Genomic DNA, 25,761 nt, shown 5'->3' with positions numbered 1-25,761 from the left:
CCCCCTTTTCCTCTCTCTCCTGTCGGATTAAGTCGCGGGGAGGCAATTCCGTTTGCGCAAACCTCAAGCGCGCAGCAGCGCCGCCTCCGAGCTAGCCAGACGCAAATGTCCCCCCGCGAAGTGGGCGACAGGGATTTTTTTGGGTGCCGCTGGCCGGGGGGTGGAGAGAGGGGGTGGTGGTTTGTTTAGCCTTGTTTTGATTTCCTAACATCTCCCTCCCCCCTCTTTTTTCGTGTATAATCCCTTTCTGGACACACACCCTTTGGAAAAGAAGAAAAGCCACAGACAAATAAAATTAGCTCCTAGGTGCTCGTGGTCGAGGGAAACGCTGCAAGAGAGCGTCGGGAGAGGTCCCTTTGCGGGAAGGAAGACTCGCTTGGGTGGGGGTGATTCTCAGTGCAGGTAGGTGGGGGGGAAGGAGGTGGAGGAGCCGAGACCCCTCTTTGAAAGGGGGGGTCTGGAAATGGTTTGAAAAGTGCTGTCTTTTCAGGGGGATTCAGTGCGCGCATACGGGGTTCCTTGCTGGAAGGAAAGTTAGATTGTAAGCTCTTCGGGGCACGTCCGCTAGGTTGGAAAGCAGGGCTGCAGAATCTTTTCTTTCCGGCCCGAGGGCCGCATTTCCTTCTGGAGGGGGCCACATGCGAGTGGTGGGCGGAGCCAGAGGCAAAAGTGGGTGTGTCCACGAATATAAATGTTACCTGTGTATGGTAGGCTCGTTTGTACACAGACACACCCCTCCATCCAGACAAGGGAGAGGCAGTGTCACAGATCAAGGGCGAATGCTGGCTTAGGAGGGGGTGGGGCTGGTGGGAGGTGTGGCCTCGGGAGGGGGTGTGGCCTGATGTTCCAAACCTCGGCTGTAAAGCGAATCGCGTTAAGTGCTGATGGATAGTCATTGTATTGTACATGCAAGGACGCTTAAGCTACAATTCAGTGCACCTTTACAAGGGGATAAATGGGTCTTAATGCGCCTACTAAGTCAGAGTGGGACTTGGTTTATGATTGTGTTCATAGGTGTCAAAATAAAACGGGAAGAGAAGACAGCAAGCTAGTTTAGGCCCACGCCCCAAAGTGAGAAGAATAGTACCCAAACAATCTATCTGGTGTCTCGGGTACTACAAATGCTAAAAACACTTTTTAAAAAAATGAAAACTGGGAATCTCACAATCTTTTTGGGAGGGGGCTGCTCCCCCTTCCCTTTCCTGGAGATGCTCAGGACTGTGCTGTCAATTTCCGGAGCTGTTGGGTGACGCTCTACCTGGAATTGATTGGTTTATTGATTGATTGATTGAATTTATATACCACCCTATACCCAAAGATCTCAGGGTGGTTCACCTAGCAAAATCAAAATATAAAACCACAAAATCTATTATCAAAATAAAAACAACCCAATACCCCCAACCCCCCACATTATTTATTTATTTATTTATTGAATTTGTTGATTTATATCCCGCCTTTCAGTCAAATGATTCCGACCTCAGTTTACACCAGATTGCAGGAATGCTCAGAGATGTGCAAGCCCTTCCCTGTACAAAATTGCCTTCGGGCGGCTCAGGGGTCGGATAACTCCATAGCCTCCAACATTTCTCCAATGAAAATAGGGACATCCTAAGGCAAAGTGGGACTTTCTGGGATCAAATCAGAAACCGGGATGACAGGGTGTGTGTGTGTCTGGACATGGGACCTCCTGCCAGCCCAGCCGGTGTTCTGCCACAGAGCTATGGCCCTTTTCCAGACTTCTGGGGACCTCTGGGCACCTTGTTCTGGAAATTGATTGCTGTTTCAGGACAGAGAAAAAGAAGCCAGGATATCCTTATCAGTTGAAGTGTGCTGCAGGAAGCTGCCTGCCTCCACTTGAGGTCAGGGCCAAAAGCCCCGTTGATCTTGGGGGGTGCTGGTGGCACTTGCGCTCATCTGTATGGGAACCCTTGGAATGCACGCTTGCCTGGGAGCAAGTCCCACTGGATTACACAGGACCCACTTTGGAATAAACGTGCATCAGGTTGTGGCTGCAAGAAGGGAGTGCAGGATGGCTGCTGACACCCAGAGATCGAAAAGGAAGAAGCTAAAGTGTCAGGCTTAGGCAGTATGTGGACCAAGAACTCCCAGAAGTGCAAGCTGGATTTCGAAGGGGCAGAGGAACCAGAGACCAAATTGCAAACATGCGCTGGATCATGGAGAAAGCTAGAGAGTTCCAGAAAAACGTCTACTTCTGCTTCATTGACTATGCAAAAGCCTTTGACTGTGTCGACCACAGCAAACTATGGCAAGTTCTTAAAGAAATGGGAGTGCCTGATCACCTCATCTGTCTCTTGAGAAATCTGTATGTGGGACAAGAAGCTACAGTTAGAACTGGATATGGAACAACTGATTGGTTCAAAATTGGGAAAGGAGTACGACAAGGTTGTATATTGTCTCCCTGCTTATTTAACTTATATGCAGAATTCATCATGCGAAAGGCTGGACTAGATGAATCCCAAACTGGAATTAAGATTGCCAGAAGAAATATCAACAACCTCAGATATGCAGATGACACAACCTTGATGGCAGAAAGCGAGGAGGAATTAAAGAACCTTTTAATGAGGGTGAAAGAGGAGAGCGCAAAATATGGCCTGAAGCTCAACATCAAAAAAACCAAGATCATGGCCACTGGTCCCATCACCTCCTGGCAAATAGAAAGGGAAGAAATGGAGGCAGTGAGAGATTTTACTTTCTTGGGCTCCTTGATCACTGCAGATGGTGATAGCAGTCACGAAATTAAAAGACGCCTGCTTCTTGGGAGAAAAGCAATGAAAAACCTAGACAGCATATTGAAAAGCAGAGACATCACCTTGCCTACAAAGGTCCGTATAGTTAAAGCTATGGTTTTCCCAGTAGTGATGTATGGAAGTGAGAGCTGGACCATAAAGAAGGCTGATCGCCGAAGAATTGATGCTTTTGAATTATGGTGCTGGAGGAGACTCTTGAGAGTCCCATGGACTGCAAGAAGTTCAAACCTATCCATTCTTAAGGAAATCAGCCCTGAGTGCTCACTGGAAGGACAGATCCTGAAGCTGAGGCGCCAATACTTTGGCCACCTCATGAGAAGAGAAGACTCCCTGGAAAAGACCCTGATGTTGGGAAAGATGGAAGGCACAAGGAGAAGGGGACAACAGAGGACGAGATGGTTGGACAGTGTTCTCAAAGCTACCAACATGAGTTTGACCAAACTACGGGAGGCAGTGCAAGACAGGAGTGTCTGGTGTGCTCTGGGCCATGGGGTCATGAAGAGTCGGACACGACTATAAACAGCAAAGTGTCATGATCCCATCATGCAGCCATGTTTGATCAGGGCTCTGGGCCCAGATAAAGAAATTAAAGCCAGTTGCTTAATCGACTGGATACATTTGCCTAAAATTGCATTGACAGAAAAAGGTGTCGCTGTTCTTGGTTTTAAATGGCCCAGGTTTATGTTGCAGCTGGAGCTGCCTTCGGTAGAGGCATCACCCCCTGTGTCAGAGTGAGGGGGGGGGAATGATGCCTTTTCTGCAAAAGTGCTTGCCACCTGCAATTTTTGAAAGTTTACATTAAAAAGAATCTTTTTTAAATGAAACGAAACAAAACCATGCTTCCTGCTTTGGGGGGAATGGATTTTCAGTTGAAAATGGTTAAGCAGTTTTCAGTTTCATTGGCTCCCAGTACGTTTCCGAGCACAATTCAAAGTGTTGGTGCTGACCTTTAAAGCCCTAAATGGCCTCGGTCCAGTATACCTGAAGGAGCGTCTCCATCATTCTGCCCGGACACTGAGGTCCAGCACGGAGGGCCTTCTGGTGGTTTCCTCATTGCAAGAAGCCAAGTTTCAGGGAACTAGGCAGAGGGCCTTCTCGGTGGTGGCGCCTGCCCTGTGGAACGCCCTCCCAACAGATGTCAAAGAGGAAAACAACTACCATACTTTTAGAAGACATCTGAAGGCAGCCCTGTTCAGGGAGGCTTTTAATGTTTAATAGATTATTGTGTTTTATTTTTCTGTTGGAAGCCGCCCAGAGTGGCTGGGGAAACCCAGCCAGATGGGCGGGGTATAAATAATAAATTATTATTATTATTATTATTATTATTTCAGAAATAAATCTGAAAACTGCTTAACCAAGCAATCAATTAAAGGTTGCAGCCTTGATCATAACAATGCGCATGTGGGCATGTGCGGAATGCCTTTCCCTCACTGCCAAATGACAGGAGAGATGCCATTTGTGTAGTCCAATAGCTCTTGCTGCCTCCTCAATCCACCACGTTTTCTCTGACCAAAGGTGCCAACTCTCTGGGGACTGGGTGCCTGAGCACCCACAAAATTCCCCATGAAGGAGCCAGGCACCCACAGATTATGGTGCTAGGGCCATGCACATTGCATGGCACCCACAGCCATGGGTACCCACAGCCATGGGGCCAAGCTGTGTTGTGTTTCCATTGGAAGGCAGGAAGTGCACAGAATTCAAACTACAAAGCTTTATTTTATTTTTTTAAAAGCTTCTGGTAGCTTAGTCGGTAGAGCTAGAGACTCTTAATCTCACAGTTGTGGATTCAAGCCCTACACTGGGCAAAAAAATCCCTGCATTGCCGGGGGCTGGACTAGATGACCCTTGTGATCCTTTCCAACTCTATAGTTTTATGGTTCTGTGATTCTAGTCCTTATGGATCAAAGATTCAGTGTGTCCCTCCTCACAATCCCCCCTTCCTACCTGCCTAGGATTAAAAGCGAAACAAAATCCCCTGATGTAGTTGAAAAATCAAGTAATGTGCTGCTGCTTAAACTTTCCAAACACAATTGCTCTTGCAAAAGGCAGAAAAAAAATAATCAGCTTTGGGCGGGGTAGGGGTGCTCCCTGTGATAAGAGTGTGTAGCATAGATTGTGATATGGTTTTACAGAATTTAGATGGCTTTTAAAGGGAGCCAAAGTCATGGAGCTAAATAAATTCTAGCTAAATAGAGCCCCAATTTCAGAAGCAGCAAAACTCTGAACTGCGGCTCCAGGGGAGCAAAGAACGGGAGTTTTTGTTGCCGCTTTCATGCTCTAGTTGCAGGTTCCCAACTCTTCAAAACAGGATGCCGAAGGCTGGGCTGATCTGATCTAGCCTGTCACTGCTTGGGTTCTTAAAGACTTGCAAATTTCAGATCTCTTTTGCCCTGTGGAAATGGCCTGATCAGATAAACAGGTCTACCCAAAAGAGCATGAAACTAATCAGGTGTGGCAAGTAGTTGCCATTATAACAATGTATGGCAGTTCAGCAAGGGATGTTTTTGAGTGTGTACTCGGAGGCCACCCTAGCTGATAGCAAGGGAGTGGTGTCGAAGCAAACGCATCTGGGATCTTTGAAGAGCGGGGTGTTATTGCAGCCATTGCTGCGGTTCACCTCCAGACTGCAAGGGAACGGGTTAAATCTGCATTGCCTCGGAGTTTCCCTTCGGAGAGGCAGCCAAAGGATGCCTTTCGCAAGCAAAGGTTCTCTTCTCCAGTTCCTTCAAAAAAATAGCTCCCCCCCACACACCAATGTCTGCAAACACACCCCAGATCCCAGCTTGAAATCTGAAACTTTGCATTGGCTGGAATGGGGGCAACTGGGTTGTGCAAGAGACTGGCGGTGAGAGATTGCACGCTATGGTTTGGGGAGCGCGAGTGTGTGTTATGTCTGGAACTGATTTTGGAAAATCCGATCTGCATTTAACCCTAAACAAAACAATAGTCCTTCTCTCTGGTTTACTCTTCCTCCAGACGAAAACAGCGGGCGCTTTGAGCTGCATTTCTCTGCTGTCTTGGGAGTTCTAAATGTTGGTTAGTGCGCACACGATGCGCTCTCTCTCTCTCTCCTGCTTCAGATCCTATCTGGACGGTAGGGAGATGTATGCACGTTTGCATAAACGAGGTTGGTGGTTTAGTCCTTAGTACTGCTGCTTAAAAGGACCTTCTAAAGCAGAGGTTGGATGTCCATCTGTCATGGATTCTTTAGCTGTAATTCCTGCATTGTGGGGGAGGGGTTGGATTAGATGACCCTCGGGAACCTTCCAAACCTTACAATTCTATCATTCAGTAGTAGTAGTAGTAGTAAAGGTAAAGGGACCCCTGACCATTAGGTCCAGTCATGACCGACTCTGGGGTTGCGCGCTCACCTCGCATTATTGGCCGAGGGAGCCGGCGTATAGCTTCCAGGTCATGAGGCCAGCATGACAAAGCTGCTTCTGGAGAACCAGAGCAGCACATGGAAACGGCGTTTACCTTCCCGCTGTAGCGGTTCCTATTTATCTACTTGCACTTTGACGTGCTTTCAAACTGCTAGGTTGGCAGGAGCTGGGACCAAGCAACGGGAGCTCACCCCGTCGCAGGGATTCGAACCGCCGACCTTCTGATCAGCAAGCCCTAGGCTCAGTGGTTTAACCACAGTGCCACCTAGGTCCCTAGTAGTAGTAGTAGTAGTAGTAATATATTTATACCCCACCCATCTGGCTAGGTTTCCCCAGCAACTCTGGGTGACTCCCAACAGATTAAAAACAGAATAAAACATCAAACATTAAAAACTTCCCCAAACAGGGTTGCCTTCAAATGTCTTCTAAAAATCAGATAGTTGTTTATTTCCCTGAAATCTGATGGGTGCCACCACTGAGAAGGCCCTGTGCCTGTTTCTATGACTTCAAGTGTCACTGTTGGAAAAGGGGCCTCTTGTGGTTGAGTGGCAGAGCATCTGCTTTGCATGCAGAAGGTCGCAGGTTCAATCTCCAGCATTTCCAGGTAGGGCTGGAAATGTCCTGTCTGAAACCCCAGACAGCAGCTGCCAGTCATTGTAGGCAGTTCTGAGCTGGGTGGGTCAAAGCTGTCCTGCTTTAAAGAGAACAAGCCTCTGTGCAGCTCAATTTTGGCTCAAGAAGGGAGAGCAGGAGAGCAAAAGATGCCATTTCAGATGGGCATCTTTTGCAGCAAAAATAGGCACAGGGCTACAATAATTAAAATGATTGCATTTAGATGTGTGCTTGGGTTTGTGTGTGTGTTTACTTGTTTTCCTCTCCCCTCCTCATCTCTGTTTCCTTTTGCACAGTGTATTTCTGATTGTAAGCCACAGCACTGTATAGAATGCAGCTTAATAAATTGTAGGCACAATAAATATTAATTCGCTTCCTTCCAGTAGCACCTTAGAGACCAACTAAGTTTGTTATTGGTATGAGTTTTCGTGTGCATGCACACTTCTTCAGATACACTGAAACAGAAGTCACCAGACACTTATATAAAGTGAGAGGGAGGGGGAGGGGTATTACTCAGAAGGGGGGTGGGAATGGGTGATTGGCTGATAGGTGTGGTAAACCTGTTGACGACTGTTAATGACTGTTAACGACTGCAATTGGTCTTACAGGAAAAAGCAAGGGGTGAGATGGCTTTATCATGTATAATGAGATAAGAATTCAATGTCTTTATTCAGACCAGGTCTCTCCATGGTTTTAAGTTTAGTAATAATTTGCAATTAAGCAACTTCTCTTTCCAGTCCAATTCTGAAATTCTTTTGTAATATGACAGCTACTTTGAGATCTTGTATAGAATGTCCTGGAAGATTGAAGTGTTCTCCTACTGGTTTCTCTGTCTTGTGATTCCTGATGTCAGATTTATGTCCATTTATCCTTTGGCGTAGGGTTTGGCCTGTTTGTCCAATATAGAGAGCTGAAGGGCACTGTTGGCATTTGATGGCATAAACAATGTTAGAAGATGGTATGTTTGATGTTGTTGGGGCCAGTAATGGTGTTGTCCAGGTGTATGTGGCAGCAAAGTTGGCATCTGGGTTTATTGCAGGCTCTGGTACCAGTGTCCATTTTAAGTCTGGTTGTTGTATTATTGTGGGTGAGGAGTTGTTTAAGATTGGGTGGCTGTCTGTAGGCAATGAAAGGTCTTCCTCCTTTTTAAAATTTTGTTTCGACTACAGCAGACCAACAATGGCTACCTACCTGTAACTATTAATTTGCTGATTCATTCATTCTCTGTATGCCGACAAAGGTCCGTATAGTTAAAGCTATGGTTTTCCCAGTAGTGATGTATGGAAGTGAGAGCTGGACCATAAAGAAGGCTGATCTCCAATGAATGGATGCTTTTGAATTATGGTGCTGGAGGAGACTCTTGAGAGTCCCATAGACTGCAAGAAGATCAAACCTATCCATTCTGAAGGAAATCAGCCCTGAGTGCTCACTGGAAGGACAGATCCTGAAGCTGAGGCTCCAATACTTTGGCCACCTCGTGAGAAGACTCCCTGGAAAAGACCCTGATGTTGGGAAAGATGGAGGGCACTAGGAGAAGGGGACGACAAAGGACGAGATGGTTGGACAGTGTTCTCGAAGCTACCAACATGAGTCTGACCAAACTGCGGGAGGCAGTGGAAGACAGGAGTGCCTGGCGTGCTCTGGTCCATAGGGTCACGAAGAGTTGGACACAACTGAATGACTAAACAACAATGTAGGGAAAAACACTAGAAGTCATCCGTCAGCGTTGAGTCAGGTCTCCAAGAACTGGTAGTCAATTTTCGTGCCTCTAGGTGGCGATTCATCCCTGAAGAGCAGAGAGCTCTAATCTCCTATCGGCTCCTTATTTCCTTTCCACGCCATGGAAGTGTTTTTTGCTGACCAAAGGACAAGGTGGTATAAATATAGAAAGATGTAGATTTGAGAGGGAAACCTTGCAGATGAGGCATGGCGGCATGCAAAGGCCATTTCATGGGAATGTTTATATCTGTCTCATTCCACTCGTTTAATCGCAGCTGAAGGTCTATGCCGATAAAAGCAGGATGTCTTTTTGCAAATTTAGAAAATGGGACAGGAAAAGACCCCCCCCCGGGTTCACTCTGGGGGTGGGAGTGCCACACATTGATCATCATGAACTTATGCAGTTGTGCTGCTCCAGTAAAAGTTGTAGCTGCGCTTTTCTTTGTGAGATGTGGAAAGCAATAAAAAAAACGGTTGCCGATGTGGATAGGCAGAAAAATTCTGCCCCAAAAGGACGATGGAAGACAACTATGCCCACTTGGGTAGGTCTAGCCCAGGGGTTGTCAAACCTGGTCCCTACCACCCACTAGTGGGCGTTTCAGGATTCTAGGTGGGCGGTAGGGGGTTCTACGGCACAAGCCGAATCCTCCTTCCATCGAGCACTGGTGGGCGGTAAGGAAATTTTACCATCAAGAACGATGCATTATTGGGCGGTAGGTATAAAAAGGTTGACTACCCCTGGTCTAGCCAAAGAAAATCCCAAAGAAGAAGAAGAAGAAGAGGAAGAGTTTGGATTTGATATCCCGCTTTATCAGTACCCGAAGGAGTCTCAAAGCGGCTAACAATCTCCTTTCCCTTCCTCTCCCACAACAAACACTCTGTGAGGTGAGTGGGGCTGCGAGACTTCAAAGAAGTGTGACTAGCCCAAGGTCACCCAGCAGCTGCATGTGGAGGAGTGGGGAAGCGAACCCAGTTCACCAGATTACGAGTCTACCGCTCTTAACCACTACACCACACTGGCTCTCTCCAATGTAGGTTTCTCATTTTTCGTTCTCCACAATTCCACAGTCATGGGCATATGATTCTTTAAATAAATAAATAAACAAACTCATGAAAATTCATCAGCATCGTAGTGTGAATTTCTCCTACCATCTTGTGTGCAGTTTTGACAGAAAACTCACATTTCTGCAAGCAATTTCCCCCTAACGCAGGCGCAGGCAAACTCGGCCCTCCCATCATCCCTAGCTAATAGGACCAGTGGTCAGGGATGATGGGAGTTGTAGTCCCAAAACATCTTAACCACTACACCACACTGGCTCTCAGTGAAAGACTGAAAGACCTGAAAGACTGACTCCTTCCCTACAGATCTTTCTGGGGACCCTCTTCGTGGTTTCACCAAGTTCAGGTAGTGGTTGCCCCAGAGAGGATATTTTCTCTGGAAGTACCTAAGTTCTTAGAATCATAAAACTGTAGAGTTGGAAGGGACCACGAGCGTCTTTTAGCCCAGCCCCCTGCAATGCAGGAATATTTTGCCCAAGGCGGGGCTTGAACCTGTAGCCCTGAGATTAAGAGTCTCACGCTCTACCAGACTGAGCTATCCAGCAGCTAGCTTTGTGGAACTTCCTCCCCACAGAGGAGCATCTGGCTTCATTATGGTACAGTTTTCAGCAAATGCTGACGATGCACTTATTTTTTCTGGCCTTTGGTCCCTGAGATGTGTATTTTCAGAGCCCATCCTATTCCTGCGACTGCAAACTGTTCCAATGGTTTTTAATTCTGAATTTTAAGTTGTTGGGACCTGCTGGTGAAGGGAAAGGGGATAAGTAAATCAGGTTACTTTCCAAGATGGGGAGAAGGAATGAAGGAAACTCAGGATCACACCATATTTAAATAGCGAAAAGCTCAATGTGTAGCGACTTTACCTTATCATTCTACCATGCTGAATTTTTCTCATGGAGATGCTACCATATGGTCAGCTTCTATGTTTCACTTTGCTCTTTGCCAGACCCCTCAAAAGACAGTGCCTTGATGGGAGCATGGAAGGTAACCGATTAGGTGACTGCAGAGAGACACTATGAGGCCGATGTCAAGGTCTGGGACAGGAATAGCAGACCACAGACTCTGGGACTGCCACAGAGAACCACGGTAAGAGACTGCTATTTATTTATTTATTTAATTAATTTAAAGAATTTATATACCCCTTAATCATTAGCATTTCTAAGCCGTTTACATAAAAATAAACCTTACACAGAACATGGCTATAGAGTTATATCATAATACTGAACATAAGGCAAAATTGTTGTCGTTGTTCTTATTATTATTCATACTATACTGCTTATTTGCAGTATATTAAGAATAATTAATTAAGAAAATAAAAGCAGTTACCAGAAATGCATATAATTAAAATACCCAATAAAACCATTTAATCGAAATGTTAAAATAAACAATAGAACAAGCCCATTAATGCAGTGCAACAATTAAAACAGCAATTAAAACAGGAGGTTCAAGTCCAAAGAACAGGGGAATGCTTGTCTAAATAGCATTTTTGAGAGCCGGCCGAATGCCAGTACTGATGGGGCCTCTCCTATTTCAGCAAGGAGATGCCTTAGACAGCTCCAGAACACGAGTGAGTGTAAAAAAGCAGACTGAATCATGCTCTGTCCACTGAATGTCACAGATATCTGGCAGATCCCTCCCCCCAAAAATAATAATCTGAGTCACAGAGAGGAATGTTGCAAACCACATGAAGATGGGACAGTTGCCAGTCACTGGGAATGTGATGCATAAATTCAGATCCAAAGATATCTCTGCTCTACTTTAGTTTTTGTTAATTGCATATACATCTTGCATTTTCAGAGCAGCAAATAATGTTCTCCCTGCATCCCCAATTTTATCCTAGCACAACAACCCTGTGGGGTAGTTTGGACTAAGATAGGAGTAGTCCATGTGGTGTTCTCCAGATGCTGTCAGACTACAACTCCCATCATCCCCAGCCAACATGGCACCATATTGGCTAAGACATAATGACTGACCTAAAGCCACTATGTCAGCTTTGTGGCTGAGTTGGGATTTTATGTTTGGGCCTTGCCTATGCTGGCTGGGGATGATGGAAGCTGGAGTCTGACAAAGTTTTGAGGGTTGCAAGTTTCCCATCTTTTTGCCAACCAGTACATTAATTCTGTGTACAGGGCAGCCGTCTATCAGCTCCATCTGGTACGCAGGCTGAGACCCTACCTGCCTGCGGACTGCCTCGCTAGAGTGGTGCATGCTCTGGTTATCTCACGCTTGGATTACTGCAATGAGCTCTACGTGGGGCTATCTTTGAAGGTGACCAGGAAACTACAACTAATCCAGAATGCGGCGGCTAGACTGGTGACTGGGAGCGGCCGCCGAGACCACATAACACCGGTCTTGAAAGACCTACATTGGCTCCCAGTACGTTTCCGAGCACAATTCAAAGTGTTGGTGTTGACCCTTAAAGCCCTAAACGGCCTCAGTCCAGTATACCTGAAGAAGTGTCTCCACCCCCATTGTTCTGCCGGGACACTGAGGTCCAGCGCCGAGGGCCTTTTGGCGGTTCCCTCACTGCGAGAAGCAAAGCTACAGGGAACCAGGCAGAGGGCCTTCTCGGTAGTGGCACCCGCCCTGTGGAACACCCTTCCATGAGAGGTCAGAGAGATAAACAACTACCTGACATTTAGAAAATACCTAAAGGCAGCCCTGTTTAGGGAAGTTTTTAATCTGTGATATTCGATGTATTTTAATGTTTGTTGGAAGCTGCCCAGAGTGGCAGGGGGGCCCCGGCCAGATGGGCGGGGTATAAATAATAAATAATAATTATTATTAATATTATATAATGTACCACATTGGTCCCCAGTTTTCTTCCCTTTATTTCCATTGAGTGTGTCAGGAGTATGGGCAGGAGTCAGGCTCTGGGGCCTGTAGTGCCTTGCAGGACTGGGGCCTGCCTCAGCTTGTGCTGGGGAAGCAAGGCGTGGCCACACAGGTGAAGACATCAGCTTGTGCTGGAGAGGCAAGGAGTAGTCACCCAGGTGAGGCCACTTGAGATCTCACTGCACCTGGTGGCAGGAGCTGGGAGGGATAAAAGCCCAGCATTTCCCTTCAGCTCTTTGCCACAGCAACGCTATCCCTGCCTGGTTGCATCTGGCCTCCTGCTCCTTGGACCCTTGCCTTGCTGCCACCTTGCTTCTTGTTCCTGGATCCTCCGCCTTGCTCCTTGCTCCTTGGACCCTTGCTTCGCCTTGCTCTTGCCCCGTGGACCTTCGCCTTGCTTCTTGTTCCTGGACCCTTCGCCTTGCTCCTTGGACCCTTGCTTCGCCTTCACCTTGCTTCGTGCCCCGTGGACCTTCGCCTCTGCCTTGCTCCTCGACCCTGCTTCTTCACCACCATCTTGCCTCTGGTCCTGACGCCCGCCGACCGGACCATGACAGAGTGCCTAAATCTCCAATATGTAGACTTCTATCATTGCGCAGATCTACAATTGCAGGGCTGCTGCTGGATTCTGGTTCACTGGGGGTTTGGAGTGGTTTCCCAGGTTCTGGTTAAAGTGAATGAATTTCGAGGGTCAGATCTTGAATCTGGCCATTTTGGTGGGGTCTGTTCCAGAAACTGAAGGCTGTTAATGATAGCTTCTCATGCATACAGTGGGACTGCATCTTACGGGCATTCAATGGGCACACTGTCAACCATGCCTGCTTGAAGGCTGCTGCTTGGAACGTGCAAGTTGAATGCAGGCAAGGTGGAGACCTTAACACTTTTTTTTTTTTTGCGCCAGGTTTATATGTAATATAAACAGGCTCAACTGTCGAAGGTCAGAAAATGCTTGTGTTTGGGAATTCAAGCTTATATGGTGTGAAAAGACATCAGTTCCATTTGACCCAAGTGTTGGAGGGTACACAACAGGAAGTGGGGCAGGGGAAAATATGATAGCCATCTTCAAATATCTGAAGGGCTGTCACATGGAAGAGGGAACAAGCTTGTTTTCTCCTGCTCTGGAGGGTAGGACTCAAACCAATGTTTTGGTTTACAAGAAAGGAGATTCCAAATAAACTTCAGGAAGAACTTTCTGACAGTAAGACCAGTAGGATGGTCTCCCTCGGGAGGTTGTGGACTATCCTTCCTTGGAGGTTTTAAAGCAGAGGTTGGATGGACATCTGCCATGGATGCTTTAGCTAAAATTCCTGGTTTGCAGGGGGTTGGGCTAGAGGACCCTTGAGATCCCTTCCAACTTTACAGTTCTACGAATCTTTGTCTTCCATCGGGTCCTGGTGCAACATCATTTCCGAAGTCGTTTCCCCTTTCCTGGTGCATACCCTCGGTTTATAATAATAATAATTTTATTATTTGTATTCCGCCAATCTGGCTGGGTTGCCCATGCAGCAGAAGTGGTTTAGTCATGCTGCCCAGTGGCCACATGACCTGGAAAAGCTGTCTGAGACCAAAAGCAGGCTCCCTCGGCGTGAAAGCGCTGAGCGCTGGATCTCAATGAAATTGTGATGTGTTTGCGCCACATAAACTCGCATTTGTGCAAACTTGAGCATTTTCAGGCCTTTGACCACCCTAAGCGACTATCTCAGGCCCACCCAAATGAGCCGAAATAGCCGCAGGTCAAAAGGTCACTGATTGTTTAGCCCAATGGGGCTGGCTACGTGAATGGCACCCGAACCGGCCTCCGCCCTCGTCCGATGCAGCCTTCCGCCCCGAGAGAGAGCGAAAGCGCTCCAAGTTTCTCGGACAGTGAGCTCGGGGCGTGATATAAACACACAGCCCGTGTCTTAACAATTAGCTCAGCGGGCCAACCTCTTTAACTTTCACTGGGGACTGAAAACAGCTCCGCTACGCTCCACTCCAACCCCCAATGTCTAGACACACAAGCCGAGCTCGATCCTGTCCACACACACTGGGAGTCCGCTTTGGACAAAGGGAAGCCAGTGAACAAAGACAGGCCTGACGGGCAGGTGGGCGAGAGCGAGCAAAGGCAGACGGGCGGCGAAAGCTGGCGGCGGTGGAGGAGGACGGGACACATGGAAGCGTTGGGGGGGGGCAGGGAAGCGGGCCGGCTGCCTCCGACCTCGAGCTTCTCACCCTTTGTATTTGCAGCGTTGCACAGAGGGAGGAAATGTTGGATATCCCTGGGCAGAGATAAGATCGCTGTAAAAGCCATCTGGGTGACCTCTCCCATCACCCTCCTCAGCAGAGCTGGCGTCTGGCAAGCTGGACGGCCGCCCAGAGGCCTGCTTGCTCTCCCTGTCTCAATCTGCATAATACACACAGGTTTTTATTGGAGTTGCCGATCCCACTTCGCCTTTCTTTCTTGCACCCCCCCTCCAACAAACACTCCATGAGCGCACACCGTGTTTCTCTTTATAGACTCTTGTGTCTCTGAGAGCCAGGGCCACGCCTTGGCGAGAGGAAGTGCGGCTGCCCAGGAGGTAGACTCCATGGCTTAGCGCTCTTTGAAACACAAAATGCTTTATGGTGCGGTATGCTCTCTCTCTCTCTCTCTCTCTCTCTCTCTCTCTCTCTCTCTCTCTCTCTCTCTCACTCACACACACACACACACACACACACACACACACACACACACACATATACACACACACACACGAAAGCTCATACCTATGACAAACTTAGTTGGTCTCTAAGGTGCTACTGGAAGGAATTTTTTTTATTTTTTGTTTCAACTACATCAGACCCACGCGGCTACCTACCTGTAACACAAAAACACACACACACACTTGCCCCCTTCTCCTCCATCTCTCCTGAGCTCCAGATTGTTTCCCAAGGCGGCTGAGAAACGGCAAAATAATAACATCTAATAAATTATTATTTTTGATCCCGGTTAGTCATTCCGCTCAGTTGTGGCCTCTTTGGATTAGAAAGAAGTTGGAAAGAGAAACATAGCAGAACTGCCTGCAATGAACTATATAGAATGGCCCTTTAAAAAAAAGAGTCTAAATAATATTGTTTTTATTAACCACACTGATTAATAGATACAAGAAAAGAGATTCCGACTAAAACATACAGAAAAACTTTCTGACAGTAAGAGCTGTTTGACAGTGGAACGGTCTCCATTCGGAGGTGACGGACTCTCCTTCCAGCAGAGGTTGGCTGGCCATTTGTTATGGATGCTTTAGCTGAGATTCCTGCATTGCAGGGGGTTGGACTAGACGACCCGAGGGAGTCCTTCCAACTCTACAACTCAATGATTCTAGGATGTCTCACCTTTCCTTCAAGGAGCTCCAGGTGACATGCATAGCCCCCTTCCTCTCTGTTTTATCCACGCCCTATTAGTGACCTACATGACCAAATGGGGGATTTGAACCCTGGTCTCCTAAGGTAGGGTTGCCATATTCCAAACACTGGAAAACGGCAAAAATGGCACTGCCGACATGGGCTGCCATACACCCGGATTTTCCTGGACATTTCCCCTTCTTTCTGCCCGGACACTGCTTCCGACTGCAGTATTCCAGGTACGTCCAGGATAATCCGAACATGTGGGCAATCCTACCAAAGGTTCTAGTCCGGCACTTTAAGCACACCACCACACAGACTCTCTATGTAGCGGATCCAGGCTCTAAGGCTTGAAGTAAGCCTGGGATGAGGAACGGCTTGCAGAGAAGTGTCATGGAGGGGGATTTCTGGGTGGGTAAAAACATAAACATATCTCTTCCTTCTCTCACTAACTGATCGACTATCCCTGAAAATGCCCCAGACACTGCATTAATGTTTACATTTTCTGGGGTTGTGTGTTGTGCGGCCTTCTGTGTAGCTTATGAAAATGGCGCACAAGCCATGGGCTGTGGCTCTCGGACAGAATGAAAGGAAGGAAAAGAAGCAAGCAAGAAAGGAAATAAAGAACAACACAGCCTCTGCCAGGCAGCCTTCATTCCAGCCAGATGGCTGCTCTGGCCTCAAGGTTCAAGATATTTTAAGCACAAGGGCAACAGAGCCCCCAATAAGCAACTTTGCTTCCATTTTTTTCTGGGTGGTTGTTTTATAAATGAGTTTCAAAAATAATGATTGTGAGCTATTTGAGGTCATGTTTTAGAGGAAAGCTTTATGTGTCATTGAAAATAAAATGATAAATAGGACCAGATGGTTTCGTATGAAGGATTGCTTGTAGTTTAAGTAGGACTTTGTGGCATCTGTGCATTTCCTTTGATAGCGCATGCTCAGGAGAACTTCTCACTGGGCTGAGCTCTGGGATGTTCAAATGAGTTTATCAGAAAGTAAACTCTATTTCCCAACTCCCCTACGGCAGGCTCAAGGAGCCCTGGGAAATACAATTTCCCCAGTGCTACCAACAAATGTCAGTAGAACTAGGAAGATTTCATTTCCTGGGTCTCCTTGTACCTGGGATGCAGCTATTGCATGGAATGTGATTGGGAGATGGAGACAGAAAGTCTTTCATCCCTTTTTCAACAACCAGAACATAAACTAAGGGAAGATGGGACATGGGAAGAAGCTTGGAGGTAAACAAGTGAAAGTTAGGGAGGAAGGAAACTGTTCAGGAGTTATCGATGATTATGATGTATATAGATCCTGTGAAATAAAGTAAAGAAAGCGAACTGCAGTGGAAGGAAACAGTACTGCATATGGCAGGGCAGAATGGAAAACGATGGCATCTTGCATCCCGATTCCCAGACAACATGCTTATTGAGTGTTCATCCTGATTTGTCTGCAAAAAGTTTGTGGGGATATTAGACAGCACCGGTTCTCTATTGAATGCTCATCCTGATTTGTTTGTGGGAAGATTAGGTGATGTTGCACCAAGCACATGTTATCTCATGTGCCTTTCCCCATCACTTTCCTTATTGCAAAAAGTCTAGGAGGGGTGGGAGTTGATTTTTTTGCACAAGACCTCAAAATAAACTTTAGTTGCACATCCTGGATTTGCCAGTTTTGCAGTTGAATCCAACTCAAAAATAGTGACAGCCTGGAAATGCCTGGCATCTCAAGCAAAGGCTAGGCTCAAGCCCTTCTCCCAAGCTAGCTTTCCATGTGAAGGGATCTTTTTGCATGGAGGACCTGTTGGCCATGTTGTTCCTCTCCCTCACCCCCCCCTGCACATTCTGGAATGGTACAGTCCAGACACAGATTTACCACCTCTTTGAAAAATAGACCCAGGGTGTTTGGTGTGTGTGTGGTTTGGACGGAGTCACTTCTACGTGACTGTGGGAGGTATTAGGCAGCCCTGGATGTGTGCATCAGCCTGCTTTTCAACCAGCCTGTTTTCTTGCTGTTTATTGCAAGGCTCGAGAGGATTTACAGCAGTGACAACACATCATTTCCAGAGGAGAGTGTTACACTCCCAGCAACCATTTCCAGATGCCCAGAAGCATGTTTTCCTTTTGGGTTGTTGTTGTTGGTTTCAGCATTAAGGAATTACCTCAACGCAATGCAGCCTGCGTGCCAAAGGCATGAACAGGACTCCTCAACTGGCCATGCTGAGGAAAGCAGCTGGCTTCAGTACGCAATTTATTGTCTTGATTATAGCTCTAAGTTCAAGAGCATTTCCTTGCTAAGTGAATGTTTGCTGGAGCTCAGGAGGAGAGGGAAGGGTGGCTGGCTGGAAGCACAGCAGAGAGGAGATGCTAGGGCTTGCCGATCAGAAGGTCGGCAGTTCGAATCCCCGCGATGGGGTGAGCTCCCATTGCTCAGTCCCAGCTCCTGCCAACCTAGCAGTTCGAAAGAACATCAAAGTGCAAGTACAGTGGTACCTCTGGTTAAGAATATAATTCATTCCGGAGGTCCGTTCTTAACCTGAAACTGTTCTTAACCTGAAGCACCACTTTAGCTAATGGGGCCTCCTGCTGCCGCCGCCGCGCCACCGGAGCACGATTTCTGTTCTCATCATGAAGCAAAGTTCTTAACCTGAGGTACTATTTCTGGGTTAGCAGAGTTTGTAACCTGAAGCATTTGTAACCTGAAGCGTTTGTAGCCTGAGGTACCACTGTAGGTAAATAGATACCGCTTTGGCGGGAAGGTAAACAGCGTTTCTGTGCGCTGCTCTGGTTTGCCAGAAGTGGCTTAGTCATGCTGGCCACATGACCCGGAAGCTGCCTGCGGACAAACGCCGGCTCCCTCGGCCAGTAAAGCGAGATGAGTGCCGCAACCCCAGAGTCGTCCGCGACTGGACCTGATAGTCATGGGTACCTTTACCTTTACCAAACCTTTTATCCCTGGCTTATTTGCAGAAATAACTTCTCATGCCACTGGATGCAGGGACTTCCCGGTAGTGGCACCTTAGATCAGGATGTTCTGTGCAGGCATGCCCCACTGCTGCTGACATGGTTATCCTTTCAGTGCCATGTTTTAATTTCCCCTGGTTTCCAATGGATGCTTTCCTTACTTCTGCTAAAGGGCCAGATGCACTAGACCTCTTTGCCAGATGCAAAGCCTCTCTGTAGACAATTTTTGGTGGCATCAGCGTAACCTTTGTCCTCCGCCGAGTCTGTCCCATGAAGTGCTCTGCTCTCTTCCTGGCAGCAGCAGCAGAGGGGTCTCTCATGGCCGGCATTGTCAGAGGGTCATTCAGGAAACGTACACAATGTCAGGACATTTTAACACTGACCTCACCGCTTTATGACTCTTCAAGCTTCCTCCAGCGGAAACCAAGTCCTTTGAGATGGAAACCTGAGGCAGAGATGTTGCCAGGGGGTCTGGGAGAGCTTTGCCCTGCAGGAATTGATCCACAAAGGCTCTGGCTGCTTCTGTGTGTTCAAAACGTGGGCAGCCTCCAATGTACCTCTTTGCATCCCTTGTTGAAAGCATGCAGGCAATCTTCAACTCCTTGTCCTTGGCCTTCTAGAATATTGGAACTCCAAAAGTTAGAACCACCGATTCTTCCTTGAGAATAGGGAGGAGGAGGAGGAGACACGATAGAAGCTTATAAAAGTGGGTAGAGCAATGCTTTTCTCACTCTATCGTAGCAATAGAACTTGTGAACACTCATTCAGGGCATCGTTAAACTGTGGAACTCACTCCCACATGAGGCAGTGATGGCCAGCAACTTCGGTGGCTTTCAAAGAGGATTGGACAAATTCTTGGAGGAAAAGTCCATAATGACTTGTAGCCATTGATAGCCATGCTCTGCCTCCATGGTTGGAGACAGTAATGCTTCTAAGTACCAGTTGCTGGAAACTGCAGAAATTCAAAATTGGGCAGCCCAAGTCAGGGCCATGGAGGGGCTAGCATAACAGTGGCACTTGATTCCATTCTGTTTATGAATCACTTCCCATAAAATATCTTGAAGCGATTCCGCAGTGAAAACATCCACAATAAAAGCAACTCCATGCACAAAAACAGTTGAAAGCAATTCCGCATGTAAGAAAGCAACTTCAAATCCAATACAGATGCAGAATGCAAAAAGGATTTCCACTGGAAAGGCTTGTTGAAAAAGCAAGTTCTGTGACAGGTACCAAAAAGGCAGTAGAGATGGCACCAGTCTCCTGGGTATTGGGAGGAATTTAAACAGTAGGTGCCCCCACCCTGAAGGACCTACTCCTATGCCATGTGGAACAGGTTTCCTAATAAGACGGGACCCTCTTTTGCAGAGCACAGTGATCCGCTGAGTATATAAGGGGTGATATGATCTTTCAGGTAGCCTGGTCCCAGGCTGAATAGGGTTTTGTACCTTGATGCAAGCTCCTTGAACTTAGCTTGGTAGCTAATTGTCAGCCAATGCAATTCTTTCAACAGTTGTAGCACGGGATGTTAGTCTGCTCCAGGAAGCAATCAAGCGACTGCCTTTTCATACCCTTCAACTGCCCCAGGAAAAACTGGCACATCTTGTTTTTTCACACAATAATATGGTGGCCATTTGGGACACCTTGCTTTTGCGCAATTTCCTGCCGAGATCTCAGTCTGTGATCTCACATGGTGTCCCACAATGTGTGTTTTTGGGCACCATACCTTTTCCGGGTGCACAATCTCATGTGGGTCACACAACTCAGGCAGGTTTTCAGACCCAGAAGATGGAGTCTTGGATTTGGGCCATGTTGTGTTGGAAGGTATGCATTTGGCCACAGACAGCTTTCTGGGTCATGTGGCCAGCAGGACTAAACCACTTCTGGCGCACCGGAATACCATGACGAATGCCAGAGCACATGGAAAAGCCGTTTACCTTCCCGCCGCCACAGCACCTATTTATCTACTTGCGCTGGTGTGATTTCGAACTACAGAAGCTGAGATAATGCAACAGGAGCTCGCCCCGTCGTGCAGATTCGAACTGCCAACCTTTCGATCAGCAAGCCCAAGAGGCTCAGTGGTTTAGACCACAGCGCCACCCGCGTTCCTCTTTCAACTCTACAGTTCTATGATTCTACCCTTGTAATCCTGCAACAGGGCTCTCCCACACCCTCTCTTCCCCTCCCCACACCCATTCTTTGTCCTATTCTTATTGCTGGGACCAAGGGGTGTGGAAGCAATTTGCTTCGGTTCACATTGAAAGGTGAATCTATGCAATCTGCACTTTCTGAAACAATCTGTGGCCTGAAACACAGCCTTCCTTTGACATGCGCACTTCTCTTCAGTTTGCAGCACAGTTCTCCAGCCAAGGAATGTGTGCAACGATGATTAAATCACATATAGGAATGCGTGTACCAGTGAAAATAATGTATTTTTTGGGGGGGGGGGCACTGCTTCAAGAGCACACTCAGAGCCTCATGGACTGGAGCCCAGCAGAGGAGAGGGGTGAGAGTTTAGCTGTGGCTGACTGGGAGCGCTGGTCCATCGCATTAGGAAGCTGCTTCCGCAGCTCCCTTGGGGGCACCAGAGCCAGGCCCCAAAGACATGGCTACCCTCCGCATGGCTCCGAACTCAAAGAGGGAGTCTGTTGTTGGGGTGCCTGATAGAGCCCCCTCAAAAAAATGTGCCTGGGGCCACAGCCCCCATGCTACACCACTGTTCCTGCCAACGGCCACTGTAAACCTTCATTATTTCATTTCATTTCACTTTTAATTTGTGTACCGCCTTTCTGTCTTACTATGCACAAGGCCGTATACAAGCTGAAGAGACAACAAAATAGACAGCGAAGATCATACACATAATAGCAATCTGATCCAATACAAGAAAGTCACAATAATTTTTAAGTAAATAACTCTCATCAAATAAAGCAATATTCAATAATCCATTACAATATAATAGTAACCAGTAAGATTAAATATCAGCAAATAATAATTAAACAGTTAACACATCAATTACAATAAAATATTAATAAACTATCATCAATAAAAATAACAGCAAGACACAATGCATAAAATGCCACAAAGCACACAAAACCATGTAAAGGGATCAAATTGAGAAACAAGGAGACAGAACTTATAAAATATTTTTTTAAAAAACATATCCCCCAAACTCCTCTTCTCCCTTCCCAGCTGCTTCTGCTGTTCTCAAAGTCACCATCGCTCTTCCTGCTGCAACCTCTCTTTGCAAAACCCACCAAGGTAGAAACCCTTCTAAATTTTGCTAAAAGCAAGCAAACCACTGGGTATGGAACAAAGAGTCAGGCAACTTGGATGAAATACACAAAATGCATGGATGCATTAAAAAAAGAAGAAGTGCCCATGTCATTGGTTTTCTTGGAAATACAACGGCCTGACCAAAAAAATAATAATGCCAAAAGGGAGGACATCCATCTGCCTGGAGCACTGTTTGAATGGAGCCAGGATTGCAGGGGGAAAGAATGGGAGAGCTCTCCCCTCTGTTCAGATGTGTGTGATCTAAATAATCTGGGATGCCTCCATCTGGGAAAGGTTTTCTGTTCCTCCCCAGTGCTTGAGGTCCTTGATGTGTTATAACTTATAACAGACCATTACCTCACTGGTTCACTGCAGATGGCTGCAGTCTGAAAACCTTCATTCCACGATGGCTGGCTCTTACATCCCTTTCATCAAACTCATTTTTTGGGGTGAGGGGGCTTAATTCTTTAATTTTGCCTCCCCGCAACCCTGTCTTCTCCTAAGTTTTGTCTGACTCATAAGGATGTGATGGAACCAAGGATTTTTCTGACGTTTTGTATGTCCGGATCATATTGCTTCTCTTTTTCAGGAACAGCAGAGTCATTAATTAGAAATATTAAACTGGAAGGACGAGTTTATATTTTGTCAGTTTGTTCTTTCGATGTTTGCTTTAGGGAGGAAAATCCATTGAAATGCAATAACCTCCTTCATATGGGAGCGGGGTGGGGGGAATCTTCCCACCAAACAAAAAAGCACAATGTTCTGTAGGTTTAAGTTTAGCTGAACCCCTCTGCAGATGAATAATGCTCTCTCTAACGTCGTAGGGAGTTGATGCTCATGATACAGGATAGATCAGAGGCTATGGAATCATAGAGCTGTAGAGTTGGATGGGGCCCCAAGGGTCACCCAACCCCCTGAATTGCAAGGAATTTGCCACAATGAGGGCTTTTATAGAAGCATATTTTATTCTGATACCCTTCAATCTATATCCCACCAGCTGCGGTGTTTCCATCGAAGGAAATCTGCCTCGCCGTAGTGAATCATCACCCACCTTTTGTCACACTGAGAGTCATAGAAACACAGGATTGTAGAGCTGGAAGGCACCTTGAGGGTCATCTAGTCCAACCCCCTGCAATGCCGGAATCCTCCCCACATCTGTCCTGGGTGGGCTCGAACCACCAACCTTCTGGTTAGCAACCAAATGTACTGACCCATTGCTTCAGACCACTGGGGTCCAAGATAAAAGACACTCGGCTGAACAGGAAGTCCCATTCATTTCAATAGGTCTGCTCTAAGGATGGCTAAGATTGGACCAAAAGTATTACTGTATTATTATTATTATTATTATTAGTCATTATAGTAGTAGTAACAGTATGTAGACTATGTACATTTATTAATATTGCATTTTAAAAAATCAACCACATCCCTTATTAATGGAGTTTAGGGCAGGCATCCCCAAACTTCGGCCCTCCAGATGTTTTGTACTACAATTCCCATCTTCCCTGGCTACTGGTCCTGTTAGCTAGGGATCATGGGAGTTGTAGGCAAAAACATCTGGAGGGCCGCAGTTTGGGGATGCCTGGTTTAGGGTGACACTGTGGTTCTCCCCAGACCCTTGTCCCAAGACATTCATTTGCTAACACAAGGGTAGGAAACCTCCGGGCCCCCCCAGCTGTTGCTGGACTCCAGCTCCCATCATCCCTGATTCCTGGCCCTGATGGCTACTGGGGTGAGGGGCAAATTTAACAAGGGATAAATGTGAGCAAATGTAATGTTGTGTACGGTATTCAGAGTTTATTTTGATGTCACCTGGAGAGCCTGATGCAATGTGGGATGTGGAAGAAGGATGGAAGATTTTTTTGGGGGGGGGGGAGGGAACGGCAGAATGAAATCATAGGTGAATTTTGCGTGTCTCTTTCCCTAGGTCTCAGGACAACTAGAGCACCCCATGCTGGCTTAAAGGGAAAAAAGCAGTGTGCCGCACTTATCTCAAGGTCTGCTTCCTCTCAGATACACCTACTGGTTTGAGTTGATGCTTCAGGGAAGTTGCTACTCCATCTTCCGCAGCCTCACCTGAGATAGAATTGGCGAGAACATGGAAGAGGGTCTTCTCTAGGCTTTGGAACCTCTGCGTCTGTTTCGGGATTTGGTTGGCCGCTCCCTCCATTATGGATGGACGGAACTGCCAATAGAAGAAGAAGAGGAGTTTGGATTTGATATCCCGCTTTATCACTACCTGAAGGAGTCTCAAAGCGGCCAACATTCTCCTTTCCCTTCCTCCCCCACAACAAACACTCTGTGAGGTGAGTGGGGCTGAGAGACTTCAGAGAAGTGTGACTAGCCCAAGGTCACCCAGCAGCTGCATGTGGAGGAGCGGAGACACGAACCCCGGTTCACCAGATTACGAGTCCACCGCTCTTAACCACTACACCACGCTGGCTCTCTCCAATGTAGGTTTCTCATTTTTCGTTCTCCACAATTTCACAGTCATGGGCATATGATTCTTTAAATAAATAAACTCATGAAAATTCATCAGCATCGTAGTGTGAATTTCTCCGACCATCTTGTGTGCCGTTTTGACAGAAAACTCACATTTCTGCAAGCAATTTCCCCCTAACGCAGGCGCAGGCAAACTCGGCCCTCCCATCGTCCCTAGCTAACAGGACCAGTGGTCAGGGATGATGGGAGTTGTAGTCCCAAAACATCTGGAGGGCCGAGTTTGCCTATGCCTGCCCTAACGTAATGCATTGCTGCATGTTATTTTCACAAACAGGTGCATTCTAATGCATGATTTCCTCTAATACAGGCATGCCCTGAAGAACAGCAGTGTGAACGTTGAAGGACAGCTGTGGTTTGGTTCGCACAGTGGTTCAAGACTCAGGGTTGTGGGTTCAAGTCCCATGTTGGGCAAAATATTCCTGCATTGCAGGGAGCTAGACTAGATTATCCTAGTGATCACCTTCATGATTCTATGATCCGGGAGTTTCTTGTTAAAACGCCAACAAAACTGAATTTTTCCACCTCTCAGCTCCCTGTGGCCTTTGGCAACAACTGAAAACCTTGTAATTTCACTGTGCATTAGTGCTCTGCGTTCAGGTTGACCCCCTTTCCCCCCCACTTTCTGCAGATGTTCCATTGTGGCTTTTCAAAATTCAGTCTGCTATTATTTTATGATTAGCCATTTCTTTGGATTGACAGTTGCCTTGGAGGGATCCCATTCCGGGCCGAAAAGGTAAGGCATATTGTGGGTGCGTGGAATACAACAGCAAACAAAATCAATCCAACAGGTCGTGCTCAGTGGAGCTGCAACCCAATAAAAACACATGTTGCAATAAACATGGCCGTCTCCAAGGAGCATAAGCAACATAAAGACCTGAAACATGAAAACAGTACTGTACTGTATTGAAGAAATATATATCACAAAATAATAAATGGTTGCAATTTTTTTGGTTAAAATTAAGCAACAGGGTGTGATATATATCAGAAGACAGAGCCCCACTGGCTCCATTTTTCAGTCCGGTCCGATTAATCCAGCATCCTTGGGAAGAAGGGCAACGCCACACTCTGGATGGGCCAGCAAGCTCTTCTTATGAGGGCACCAGGTTGGGGAACACGGTTGAGGAGTTTCTGGTCTGAGAATGTGGCTGGAAGATGGACAGAGCAATGAGGAGGCCATCACGCCAGGTCTGTCGCCTCTTTAAAAATAACACTCGTCCAAGGGGCAGGATGTGTGTCAGGGCCATTTTGATAGAGTGTGTCTTTCCGGCTTAAAGAGAAACAAGGCTCTCTTTTTTC

The 25,761-nt window shown here is 46.9% G+C and overlaps 1 long non-coding RNA gene across 1 annotated transcript; it reads left to right on the top strand.

Moving 5' to 3' along the window:
- Positions 1-42: 42 nt before the first annotated feature.
- LOC118089000 (uncharacterized) lies at positions 43-24,492 on the top strand. Its single transcript, XR_009557964.1, has 4 exons — positions 43-402; positions 10,488-10,627; positions 11,671-12,151; positions 23,891-24,492. It is a non-coding gene; the product is annotated as an uncharacterized LOC118089000 (long non-coding RNA).
- Positions 24,493-25,761: the final 1,269 nt, after the last annotated feature.

This window comes from Zootoca vivipara, chromosome 7 (genome assembly GCF_963506605.1).
Source record: "Zootoca vivipara chromosome 7, rZooViv1.1, whole genome shotgun sequence".
Taxonomy (NCBI): Eukaryota; Metazoa; Chordata; class Lepidosauria; order Squamata; family Lacertidae; genus Zootoca; species Zootoca vivipara.
The sequence above is the reverse complement of the archived record's forward strand: the minus strand, read 5'-3'. Positions and strand labels throughout refer to the sequence as shown.